The 13,961-nt window shown below is 47.2% G+C and overlaps 1 long non-coding RNA gene across 1 annotated transcript in view; it reads right to left on the reverse strand.

Moving 5' to 3' along the window:
• LOC107052235 overlaps positions 1–13,961 on the reverse strand; it is a 77,816-nt gene that overhangs the window by 52,441 nt on the left and 11,414 nt on the right. Inside the window, exon 2 of the long non-coding RNA XR_006931754.1 lies at positions 765–867. This is a non-coding gene — a long non-coding RNA (uncharacterized LOC107052235). The remainder of the gene's footprint in view (positions 1–764; positions 868–13,961) is intronic.

A 13,961-nucleotide genomic window follows, 5' to 3' on the forward strand; every position in this document is an offset into this window, starting at 1 on the left:
CAGGGCAACAGAGGTGTACTCTGCCTCTCAGACCTTTGCCAGCTTTCTCTAGGATGAAATTCCTAGTGGTAAAAGAATCTTGTTAAAAAATGTGAGGGGGAGGGATGAAAAAATTTCAGTTGCTTTGTAACTAATTTTTCTCTGCTTTGTTGCCCCTGATATTTCTAGCTGCCTGACTACAGCCCAGCTCTTTCTCCCACGTACAGCCTGCAGGAACACCACAAGGAATGACCCAACACTGAATTACCCTGACCCCCACAGCTTAAGGTTGAAGACCTACTGCAGGACAGGCATATGAAAGCCATATATGATATCTTAAGTCATGCTGAAGAGACATCCTCCTGAGTCACTGACCACCTTCTGGTCTGCATGGAGATCACTGCACAGCTGGCATCAGTTTTTGCACTGCCAGGGAGGGCCCAGCAGCATCTGGGCAGTGGGGATGTTGCCTATTCTGGCATTCAATTCAGCAAGGCCCAGGCTGTGCATGCTGGGCAGCCCCTCATGCTGATGCCAACCTGGCTGCACCGTGCCAAGGCTGCCCCCTCAGCGTGCATGTGGGAAAAACACAGCACACCCACACTCAGAGTCCCAGGCTCCAGTCCCAGCTGAGTCAATTCGGCCCCATGTTTTTGCAGAGAAGATATGTGGAATCTGATTGGGCTTATCACGTGTGTACAGGGCAGGGAGTGGCTCTTTGACTTCAAAGAACAGATAAGGCCATCAAAGTAATTGCCATCTTTAAACACTGTCTACTTACTCACCAGATCACCACTGAATTCAGACTCCAAGCCTCTCACTCCAGTAACCAAGTGGATGCAATTACTGCTTGCTGCTCCTGTTTTAGCTTGCAGAGTCAGCGCCGCCCTGGGGAGAAGAGAGTCATCAGGAATGACTTTCTGCTTAAGGATCAGCAGCTCCCTGGCTAGAAACTTTGCCTGAGATACAACATGATATAATGCCCACTGCCTGGGTATCATGAGCCCCCCATGGGGCTGCAAGCATCGGGCTGCCTGCGCTGGGAGCAGGGACTGCCTCCCCTTCTGCTCCCTGCATCGCACTCCTATGTTTGGGAAGTAAACGTGCTGTGTTAGGTCATGGAGTGGGCCTGAACTGAGAAAACAATGACTTGGAAAAAGGGAAGTCCTGTTTAGCCCCAGGGGCCTGTTCCTACAGAGCAAGTACAAGAGAGCACAGCAAGCAGGAGAGATGACGGGTTCCCCACCCTGAGAACTGGAGATGGGAGTCACCATCTTGGAGGAGCTGGGATGCCAGAGGAGAGGCAGAGGTGGATGAAAACAAAGTGAACTTTGTGGCTGACTCAGGGCAAGAGACAGCCTTCTGTCAAGGGCTCTGCTTCACCCAGAACCACCTTGCTAGGACTCAGATGGAAAGAATTTCACTTGCGGGCAGCAGAGCAAGGCAGATACGCTATCTCAGCACCCCACCCCATCCCTCACTGGGCTTGTCTCAGGTTTTGATATGCAGTGTGCAAATCTGGAATGCACACATAAATAAATGTCAAATTCTCAGATGTATTGTCAGCCTTAAAGAAAATAAGCAGACTTAATTAAAAATCCCACTGTTGCTTTTACTCATGACCTGAGTCACATCTACAGCCTTACTGCTATTTGAATGTGTAACACACGCATAGAAATGCAACCAGTACTTATCAACTCTGAGAAGCCAGGAAGATGACTATGCCAGTATTTGAGAAAATCACCCAGAAGCTGCAGCAACAAGAGGTTCAACACCTCTGCAGATTCCCTGTGCGATATACTTTAAGTGATACATAGATTGCAATTTCTTAAAACTACAAAATGCCACAAAATCTTTTCCCATGTTTCTCATCCAATACATTGTGCTGTATTTCAAATAATTTTCTTCAGCAGGTGACAGCACAGACCCATACAGATCCAGATGTCCAATCATAAAAACCGACTCATAGAAGGCTGACACATAAAACCCCTGAAAACAAATTCCATTTGTCCAAGTTGACATTCCTGATGCCTATTTGGTTTCCGTGCGCTGCAGCTCCCCTATTTCTGACCCCCGAAATGCAGCACTCCTGCCTGGTGCTCAGTGGTGGGAATGTCAGCTCTGAGCACTAACATGCAGGATGCCCTGGGGCTGGAAAATTCCCATTTCTTTCTGGCCCAAGGGGCTGAGGGCTGCAGGAAGGGCGCTGCTCCCTGTGGACTGTATGCAATTGCGGCCACTGCTGTCCCCTGGCTCATCCTGCCCCGAGCATCACCCTCACTGCTCACGTGCTTTCGGTGGGATAAAAGAGGAGCCAGGATCACAAAGCTGACCACAACGCCACAACTGACATTAAACCAGCAGAAGGCACCTCGCCTCGTGCACACAGGATATACCTACCCATGTTATCCCACGAGAAGGCTTCATCCAAATCACAACAAAGGCTTCCATGCTCTCTGGATGAGATCTGTTTCAAAGTTCTCCCTTTTCCAGAACAACCTCATTCTGGATCTATTCTGGCTTGTCACAAAGCCAGTGGCAAACATCCAATGACTTCAGCAGTAGATATGTTTTAGCAAAACTCATTACAAATGGGGTTAACTCTCTACTAAAGAATACAGCAAGCATTGCTTTCCCTTAGAACACATGGGGGCCCTGGCTGGCCTGTCCTGCTGTGCAGCCAGCAGCCAACCCTTGAAACACTGCGGAGGTGGCTTTTTGTTGGCCTGAGCACACTCAGCCTCTTGGCTTCCCTTCGTTCAGTTGATCAAGCAGACACACAGAGCAGCTGCCCTGCTTTTCAGCTCTTTTCAACAATCAGAGAGTTCCACCACGTTACTGTATCTTGTTTGCTGCTAACAACAGGCATTTACACCTGATGTGAACAAGCATTTATACCCAATGACCTGCACACAGCAAACAAAGACAACCGGCCAACTCCTGTCCTGTTAACACCTACCATTTTTTAGCTCTGGCAGTATGCATGTAAGAGCAAGCAGAACACAGCTCAGTAATTTTGCAACCTGGGCTGTCAACCTTCAGTACCAGGAAATCTACCTGTTGCAAAATGCAATATAAACACCACAGCATTATAATATCTGCACTGCCTGCTCATGACTGCGGTTAACAAAAGGTATCCATCTCCTTTTTTAGTAAAGCAACACGGTTTGCATTTAGGATTTAGCACTTTCAACTTTTTTTTTTTCCCCAGGAGATTAGAATTTGGTCATAAAAACCTTATTCTGGAAAGACGTTTAGCAGAGACGTTGCCTTGGCTCAACTGCAAACACCTTTTGATAGCAAGCTTAAAATAAATCCTCCATTCAAGCTGTGAAGTGGCAGGACTGGGACACCAGTGTAAGCATTTTCACAGAGGTTTTTCACATTCCCATCTGTTCCACCACACCCTGGCTCACACAGTAACCATGGTCTCATTTAAGACTCACAGAGGGCAGTGGGAATTTTCCCATCACACTGCAGGGCTCTACCAAAACAGAACTCACTGCCCAATTTTCATTCCTTTGCCTTTTTGCTAAGCATGATTTTACCTAAATCTAGCCTAAGCTCAGCAGGCCAGCTCTGCTCAGTACATCTACGCACGAGCTTTAGTGCCAGCATTCAAGAATGCACTTAAAAGCTTTGCTGATATCAGAATTGAGGGGCCTTCAGGTTCAGTTTTCATTCCCACAACGCTGGTAGAGCTGCTTTCAGGGACTGCTTGCTCCTCTTTACCGCTCGTGAAGTGCTCCATCTCCAGCCTCATTGGCAACTACAGCAATCCCTCTCCACTCTGGGAATGCATCGTTAATTGTGGAATTTGGATACTAGTGGATGTCCTTGCAGTTTTTAGACTCTCACTGTTGAGAAAGCAGATCCTGCAAAAGGACTCTATGGGACTATTTCCTGCTTAGAAAATAAGGAACATACAAATCCAGGAATTTAGTCCACTGTGGACGTACTGAAGACTGAAGGTCAGGCTTTAACCTCAGCCACTCCACTGCCAGTCCAGAACACATGCTGCAAAGTTAATGGAATGACTTCAGACTTTCCCCAGCAGAGCTGAGCGCAGACATGGGCCCACACTGTCTGGAGATGGAGATATTCTGAGCCAGACTCTTCACCCTCAGCCTTGGGAACGTTTTCATAATGGAACATGATGTTTGCAGAAACTAGTCCAGAGGTGGCTTCTCCATCTGTAAATATGTCAAGAGCAAATTGGCAAGCTGACTTCTCCATCCCTGGAATGTGCAGGAAATAGCTGTAACTATACTTACCCATAAAAGAAATAGCTTCATTCCCATCACCAATATGGTTTCTAACATGTCGTGCTCAGAGTAGCTTTGATAAAAGGCCGTAACACACTGTATGCCCCTTAAATGGCTTTTAAATCTCAGCCCAAGCGTTTCATTATGAGCTCATTAAAAGATGCCTGTTCCCTCAGACTGCTGTGGTCACACAGCAGAACACGAGGTAATTGGAACCACTTCCCCCATCCTGCATCAACGTGTAATATAGCAGTCAATGTAAACGCCCGCTCGGCTTGCCAATGTTGCCATACAAATCAGTACACCAGACTTGGCAGCAGTTCAGCCAGATCTGGCACAAGCTCCAAGCTCCTTCGTTTCACTGTTGTTAAGAAAAACAAATCTGTATCACGAACGTGCCTCAGAACCCTCACATTTTCTGTTTCGTTTTTGCACAAAATACGGTTGGGATTCTGCTCTGTTTTACTTTGGTGCAAATCCACTGACTGTGATTCTTCCAGGTTCACACCGGTCTGTATGTGATCACAGCACAGCTCTAGATCTGACACAACGGATGACTCATCAGTCAGGATATGTCCCTTACTATGTCATGTCATAGCATCACTCATTCACACAAAGCAGTTCACATCAGAACTAATACAGGAAGCAGTATCAAAGCTGGTGTGGACACCGGAATTGATGCTGGCGTAGCTGAGTCACTGATCCTGCTAGAAGTCTGTGTCAGAAACTTTATTTAACAATCTTGTTTCTAAAGTTCATTAACTGCAGGTAACAATGCAGTCTGCATTAGGACAAGCAAGAAAGAACATAGCTTGGAGTTACACTGCGATGGGGACGGTGGGTTTGCTCCCACCATGACATGCAGCACTGTGCAGACCCCACGCTCACCCTACAGACACCTGCACAGCATTTCATGGCAGCATGCAGACACAGCTCGCTTCAAAAAGCAAAGTAAATCACAGCAGGGAAGCAGAAACTCTGCAGAACAAGAAGGCCATCTGGGGAAGTGGTGAGGATGCCAGTGCAGCCCAACCAGAGCCTTTAACACCTTCATGAGCACCCAGGAACCCCAAACCTCCAAGCCCAACGTGCAGGAATTTGTGCCACTGAGGCTTTCAGGCACACGGTAGGGGCAGAATGAGAGCTCAGCTGAAAGGCAAGGGCCTTAAGAGAGGGGAACCCAAAATGTGTTCTGTAACAAAGAGAATAACACAACTGGAACTCCTACCCCTTCGGTATGACAATACAACAGATGATGTGTTTGCACAGAACATCAGTAATATTCGTCACAAAGTATTCCTAAATACTCAATAATTTGGATACACATCATACCCTTGAAATGAAGCTATGCCAGAAGCATAAAATAGCAACTGCCAAAAATAGGGAGTTTTTTTTGCACAGCAATTACAGGGAAGAGAAGGAACGGGGCACGCTCTTACCCTGCCCAGGGCTCACATGGGACCCCGGGTGGGAAAGGATCAGAGACCTTCCTTCTGCTCCCACCACGTTCTGTGGTCTCTATTTTAGCTCAATGAAGCCTCATCTTAATTCCTTGGGCACTTCGGCCACCTCCCTTTCTGCTGAAGGTGGCTTCACAACCTTCCTGCTCTCAGATTGCCCTCAGCTTCCAGCTTAAATTTACCCCTGGGCAGCTCATAAACACTTGTTCTCTGGCCAGAATTGGGGTTCAAACTGATTCAAACCCATTGAAATTAATGAGGTTTTTTTTTCTCATTGACTTCAGCGAGCCTTGAATTAAGGCCCTGTGTGTGGACAAAAAGGCTTAGGGCAGTTTTTGTAAAAGGAGAGTTTTATCCTGTTGATCTTGGCCTCTCTCTTCAGCCTGCTGTGAACTGTCTGCCTCATTTTAATGCTGTATTCTTATCCTGTTCTAGTGCAGAACTCCTGTTGAAATCCAGGACGGCCTTGCCAAGTTGTTATTAATTACCGTGGTTCTCGAGGCTCAATCCTGCAAACTGATCTGCATGAGCTCACAGGTCTCTCTTAAAGGATCTCCTTTCAGGATTTGGGCTCTAGTTCTACAAAGCAAGGCCCAGAGGGAAAATGTGATTGGCAGCGCACGCTCTCAGGTCTGCCTGCCCTACCAGTGCCACTGCAACCTTGAGCACATAAGCCCAGTGCTGCTGAGCATTAAAGGAAGGGCAGGAGGACAGCAGGGACACGGGCATGTGGAGCCTTGCCTCCAAACTTCTCAGTCCAAAACAACCAGCCTTTTGCTTGTCAGAGTTCATTTAAGTAGAATTCAGCTGTGCTGGAGGAGGGCACAGCTCAGGTACAGCTCTGGAACAAAGGGAAGAAGGCCATTCAGCAGGGCTGAAGGGGAGCAATTTGATTTTACTTTTGGGGCTGCGGCACAAGATGCTTCTCATCCTCACAAACAGCAAGATGCTGCACAGGGTGCATGGGAGCTCAAAGCATTGATATGCGGGCATTTAATTGCATCTCCAGTACTATGAAATCCTTCTTTATTTAAATAGGGCTCTGGGTTAGTCTGCCCTGCCCTTATTACTGAACTTAGTACTTGCTAGTGCCAGGATCACAGTAAAAGCAAGTTTAGGATACACTTGTGTTGTTCATTCTAGCTGAATGGCAAAAGAAGATGGAAAATGCTGTTTACCAGTGGAAATAGAAAACCCTCAACTAGTTATTAGAAAAAGTTATGAGCTCTTCAATTAGACCACAGGCGCTTTATAAAGCAAGCAGGTCAAAATGTACTTTACTCCTTGAATCTGAAATGCTAAAATAATCATGTAAGGTATTTGCACAGAATCATGCTGGATGAGTTCAGATCTCACTGATCTAGCTAGTCAGATGCCTGTAAAAATAAATAAGACCCTAAAAAAGAATGACATCAGCCACAACTACTTGTTCTGCTCCAGATTTGGCAGGTAAAAAATCAGCAAGAAACCAACTGCATTATGCTGACTGGGCTCCGCGCCTATTTCCCATCATGTAGGGAGCCATGCCAAATCCTTGACACAATAGCAATTTTTTGCTCAATGCCAAGTATTCTCAGCCTGGCAGTGTGAACACACAGCCGTCTCCTGAGGTCATGGAACTGTAATGACATCCAAACTGCAGCGAGCATCGCTGCTTTAGGAGGTGGAATGGTTGTTGTGTGAGACCATTTTCACTCAGCCAAGCTGCCAGAAGGTGCGTTACAGTGACACCAAACCAGGGCACCCTTAATGAAGCCACGGCACATGCCAAGCAGCCAGCAGCTCATGGAGCAGCAGCCTCAAGGAAGCCTGGAAAACAACTGGGTCAGAGCTGCTAACCACCCCAGTATCAGGTATCCGTGCAAGCTACGACATAGCAACTGCCAGTCATGTTAGGTGACAAGTGGCTTCTATTTAGACACGCTCTACTCAGTCAGTACAGAGATAACAAAAGCACTTTACTGCATCGCATCCTTCCATAGGGATGGGGACACCTGACAACGGCACAGCAAGGGGCTTAGCTGCTAGGTTGCAATGCAGGCACACACAGTTCTTCCTCCACTTACGGCTGACCCTCACGTCCTCCATAACAAACACTGAGTAGAATCATGCTGGCTTAATAATATACTTCTACGGAGATGGACATGCTAAAAAGATGTAATTAGATGTTGTCAGCCACAACACACCCTGCATGTTCGGTCTGTATGGCAGACCCTTGTTTTCATGTTGGAGGGTCAAAGCAGTACCCTGAACCTGTGCAGCTGACAAGGTGCCAAGCCCTTCGTAAGTCACTCAGAAAAGTCAGAGTCCTTAAAGCTCACAGGAGGATGAGTTATGAATGTGCTGGAGTACCCAAGAAAGGCAAAACGCAACACTGCTGAGTACCTGTATCCACACAGCACATAGGCACACACTGCTAGTAGTAACTCTACAGGTACTTTCACCGCAAATCATGGGACATCCTCAGCTGTGATGAGTTCAGCTCATGCAAAAGCCATATGCCTGCTCCTGCCAGGCCCCTCATTTACCTGCTGCTGTCCTTGTGTCTTCCACTGTAACACAACATGATAAAACGTGGGAGCAGCCTAAGGCATCTCAATTAAATAACTACCAACAAGCCATACAGCACAAAGCTCTCTGATCTGACCCCTCTGAACAGCAATATCTGGACAGAGAGGACACAGGCTCTTCTCTCCACATCCTGGCTCTGCCTACAGCAGTTTGGATGATTACTGAAATCTCACAGCCCTAACAGCAGGATGGCAAGACAAGAAATATCCCCACCACCTTCCCTTGCTAAGTGATCCAACCTAAATTCTACGGTCACAAAGGAGATGAAAGACATGTAACACCATAAAGAGCTGATTCACACAGCTGTAACTGGCTTATGCACAGGACTCACCACGGTTCTTTCCCAAGCTTAAGCAAGAGTCCTGTGCTTTATGCCAAACCTAGCTCATGGAGGCACTCCAGTGTGCAAAACCATCACCTGAGCAGACATGGGCACAGCAGGCACACAGGAGGCTGGCTCACACACACAGAGCAGCAGGGGCAGCCACGTCACAGGTACCTGGTGCTTGCAGGACAGAGTTCCCACCACCCCACACTGCTCCCCTCCTGCTCAGCCGAGGCAGGTGGGAAAGGCTTCCCAGCGCCAGAAGAGCCCTAGGCAGGTGGCAGGCAGCTGGGAAGACCACGCTGCTGCTTTCCTAAGGGCTCTGTGATCTCACACTTGCAAGGCTTCTTAAAACTTTTTCTTCCCACCACACATTAGCAATTCATTGGGTGGTTTCTACAAGTCTGAAAGGGAACAGACAGACAAATTTCTAACATATGGAGAGCTGGGGTGGAAAAACTGCATAAACTTCCCTGTGAGACCAGCAGCAAACCCCCAGCAGTAGGGCCACTATTCCCCCAGCAGTGTAGGGCTGCTGCTCCCCCAGCAGTAGGGTCACTAGCCTGCAGCAGTGCCCCAGGGAAGGCACAGCCATGGGCAGTGGGAGGTCAGCAGGCAACAAGCTGGCAGCAGGAGAGCTGCACATCTCCAGCCACCTCGTGTCCTCAGTAAGTCATTTCTCTGCCCCCGTTTCCCTCTCCGTAAAGTGGTGATAAAACTTCACAGGAGGCTCAGTTCATGAACGCCAAAAATATTAAAATACAACAGCAAAGATTCTCTAAGTACCTAAATCTGCAAATAAAACAGCATTGGTCGGGGAGGAGAAACCACAGGTGGGGCTGCGAGCATCCAGGTTGTGAGGTGTCCCTGCAGCAACCTCCTCCTGGAGCTCCCTGGAAAAGGGCTGTTCTGAAACAAACACTGCTTCTGCAATGTGAGTTTCGTCCAGCGGTTTAGCAGTATTATTTCTAATTTACCAGCACCAGATAGAAAGCCATCTGCAGGCTTACAAGCTGTCACCCAAACGAGAAATTCCAAACACTGTGCAGTATTTAGAAAACTGCTTTGAAAAAATCTGGTTTCGTATCACCTTTGGTTGCTAAATAAACTTGTCTGGAGATTAAGCACAGCCCACACAAAAATAGCTACAGAACAGATTTGTGACTGGAAACGGTTTTATGAGCAGAGATGGGTGGTGGTAAAGAAGCCTGGGTTTTTATTATTATTATTTTTTTTAACTGAAGTTGAAATGTAAAAAGAAAAACAGTGTGAGCTCTGTAAGCAGATCCTTCCTGGTAAATAAATATGCAGAGATTTGGAGAATGCTAAGCGATCATTTTTAGGACGTTTCTTTTTGGCAGGGGAAACACTTTCAGACCCCAAGCAACTTCTGTGTGTGCACAGCATCTCCAACTGCGAAAACAAAACTAATAGCTGAGTTTCATTTGTCGCAATCAGGAGTTTTTTTTCAGGACTGTTTAGGATAAAGTTGGATGGCGTTTGGAGATTCGCTGTTGAAGCATTACTCTCCAGCGGTAAACACCCTACAGTAGGTATATAAATACAGAAACTATTCCTGTACTTCAAAGTCTCCCCTCTTAATTTGGGAAAGTGGAGGATACAAACAACCTTTTTTTCCCCTTCCTTGCTTCCTTCACCTAGCAAAGTCCCTCACTGTGCCGCTCCAGACTCCACACGCTCACACAGAGAAATGAGACACAAACATCAGACAGCAAATTGCACTTGAGAAAAATAACTCTCTTGAGAAATAGGATATAATGGGAGGACTGTACAGTCTGGGAGCCTTAATATTTCCCCACTTGTCTGGGCAAAGGCTTTTTTTGTTGTACAGGAACTCACTGTTGACTCTTCAGGATTGAATATCCTGCTGATGAGGAAATGTGGGACACGAAGGGCAGATGCTCAGCTGGTATGTGGGACCTCAGCCCTGCCAGCCTCTGCCCTCACCGCCATGGAGGAGCACAAAGCACAGGAGCAGAGCTGAACAACACCCCTCCTTATTTTGAGCCATCTCATTGCAGTCTGGCTGCTCACCACTCCTGAAAACATCCATCCAACCTGTCCCACGCTGCGTGTTCAGGGAGTGAGCAGCCAACATCAGTCAATGATCTGGGAAACGTCGGCTTGCCAAGGTCACGTAAGTCTGTGGCAGGAGAAGGAACAGCAACAGCAATCTGGCTCTTCTCCTGTTTCGCAGCCACAAACTTTCTTCCTCCCCTAACAATTACATATGTGGGTTTCCTTAACAGTTTCTTTTTACATTCCTGTTTAAACAGCATGGGGAAAAGGAAGAGGAGACTCGATGTGGAAAATTAGTTTTGGAAATGCTGAGTGCTGTGGATTTGCCAAGTGCTGCTCCTCCAGTCAGCTCATTTCAGACACTCGCAGCTCTCACCGAAATGCTATTTTTAGGTTGCATGTCAGATTTCACAACCGAGACTGACAGGATTTTTCTGAAGGCTTTTCCCTGAGAATTAAAAAGGGAAAACAATGTGGAAATTCTGCCTCACTCTGCTGGTGCTCCATTGCAGCTCCTCCAAGGCAAAGCTGCAAAAGACCCCAGCCTGGCAGAAACAGCTTGCTCAGCACGTACCAGGAGATCACCAGCACGAGGGATCTACATCTAATGAAGTCACACAGAGCCTGAAAACGTGCCAGAAATGCTCTGCAGCAAAGCAAGGTGCAGTTGTGGAGCAGGCCTGTAGAAAGCACAGCTCCTAAATAAAGCCATCCGCTGCTGCAGGCGGTGCCAGGCTGCTCCCCAGGGCACCGGGGCTCCTTGGCTTCACCACTGCATTGGCACAGTGCTCGGTGGGACCCGCTGAGCTGCAGTGCTGTTCCTTGGTAGGGGAAGGCCAGAAGCACAGAGTGGCACCTCTTGGTACAGTTAGCAAGGCCTCCAGCAGAGACAGCAGTCTCGGTTATATTACTTGTCGAGTGCTTGTCACGCTGTTGGACATGCACATTAAGAAATCATTGTTTCTACACAGTTATTTCCTGAAGCTAACAGGTGTTTGAAGCCAGCTTCCAACTCTGCCTTGTCATCCCACAGACAAGAAACTGAAGCATTGTGGGGTTTTGTTTGTTGCTTGTCCTTCTAGGGGCAGACCCTGTGCTTACAATCCTTGCCGGGGCTGTTTTGGACAGCCCTCATGCACACTGTCAACCCTTGCTGACAGAATAGGGATGCAGTGAGAGAGTATCACCTGCTCATAAAGCAATAGCTCAACCAAGAAGAAGCTCTGCTGTAAAAGCCATCCCACTGCAGCATCACGGGGCATTGTCATTTGATATCCACGTGGATGCTTGAGACTGCCTGATGATAAAGCAGGAAGTGTTTCAAATATTCCAAGGCCACTTCTGCATAAGATGCTCAGGACAAGTCATCCAATTACATTTCAGTTTGCACATCAGCGTGTGCAGATATTTGATTACACAGCTCCACCAGAGAAAGCAGAGTCACTGCGTGAGCTGAGGGCGGTGAGTTCACACAGGTGGAATTGAGCACAGCATCGGTTTCCCAAGGGTTTCCTGGTGCTTCCTGAAGCTGACAAGATTAATTTAGCAATTTGGAAATCTGTTGCCAAGTCCAAGTCCCCAGAAGACTGCATAGCAATAGGAAGATTAAAAGCAGATGGCTCAGCAACCAAGGTTTTATAGTTACACTTTTAACAAACCTAAAATTCCTGGGCTTCATATCAGCGTCTTCATTCTCTCCTTCAGTTCAGAGTGTGAGTATCTTTTGAGCACCTCCATAGGAAGTGAAGCCAAGCACACATCATGCTAACAATATGACCTCAATTAAAATATATATACCTGTACGATGGGCTTAATAATATGGTAAGGAAAAGTTGATTGTAGCCCAACCAAAGCACTATGCAATTAGACCATCCCTACGCTGCACTGCTAATTTCCACAAGAGAATGCAGGAATTCAAAATGTGATGAGAAGGAACATTTCAGGGAAGGGCTTTAGCAGCTCAGCTTGTTAAACAAACCTTAATGCTGCTGCAGTTCACAAGAGCCACCCCCACCAAGGTGAGCTACCTGCAGCATGCTGGGGGTGGCTCCAGGTCCCATCACACCTCCCAGACCGTGCTGCCAGCTCAGCTGCCATGGTCACATACACAGAAAGTCTCTACCAGGGGTTTCTCCCTCTTCAACATCCTAGAAAGCACCTTCACAACACAAGCTCACAATCACAGCTGACATTATAGCTACCTGTGGAGGAGCTGCACACCCATGCAGAGCTGGCAGGGACACGACAGTCCTTCCCTGTATCACCCACACCGAGCAACCTCAGGATTTGTTTCCTAGAAGTCACTTCAGCAAGCTCTCTTAAAGGCACTCTGAGGGGCCCAAGCAGCAACTCTCTCTCCCCTGTGAATGGCAAAACACGGATATGCATTAACAAGTGGATATGGATATCCCTGCCCAGAGCACCTTGATAGTGAGCAGCCTTCAGACTGCCAGCCTCGGGGGCCCTGGGGTGCAGGGCTGAGGCAGTGCTCAGGTTTCCACCTCGCTGGCCAGGCCCCTGTCAGCACGCTCCGATGTGCTTCAGAGAAGCAAACCACAAAGTTTGATACCAAACCTTTCAGCCAGAAGACACAGCCAGACTGACTCTTCCCATCACTGCAAAAAGACCTGTGGGAGTGGTTCACGTTTGGGGGTGCCCGTGGTTAGCTCCTGCTTTCCCCTCTCCAAATGTCTATTTGAAGGCAACATAAATTGCAATGACAAAAAATGGCACCTGCAAAAACCGAGAAGGTCTGCTTTGAAAAACCAACCCCCAAAATACATTTGGACACATGAATATAGCGGCCAAGCCTCAACTTAAGTCCTCCATATGAAGTGTAAGGAATCGAATAACCATCCAAAAGAGATGTCTGCAAAACAACTTGGCTCGTAACATTTTCATTTGGATTAAATTAAAGTAATTGTAAATCTTCAGTGCACAGCACGAGAGCTTCATTCTATGTAACACTGTACGTATCCCATTAAGCTTTATACTACAAAAATGCTTTGAGAACCAGACCAAGTTGCCATTCCTTGGGAAAGTGAGTCTACACTAATAAGAAAACTGCAAGAAATCAGAATAGGCTCTGTGAGTAAACCTCCTCCACTGCAGTTAACCAGAGCTAAAAGAGGCAAGGGAAAAGGAGGGGCAGAAGAAACATTCCTTGGAACGAAGTGGAAAAGCATCATTACACACTGATCTCATTGAGCAGTGTTAAGCCTCAGCTGTGCATGAATTAGAAGCCAGTGCCAAGCTGACTATCTCACACATAAACATAGTTTATCTAATGATCCATTCTTAATTACTTCCAAGTTATGACTT

This window comes from Gallus gallus, chromosome 18 (assembly GCF_016699485.2).
Source record: "Gallus gallus isolate bGalGal1 chromosome 18, bGalGal1.mat.broiler.GRCg7b, whole genome shotgun sequence".
NCBI lineage: Eukaryota > Metazoa > Chordata > Aves > Galliformes > Phasianidae > Gallus > Gallus gallus.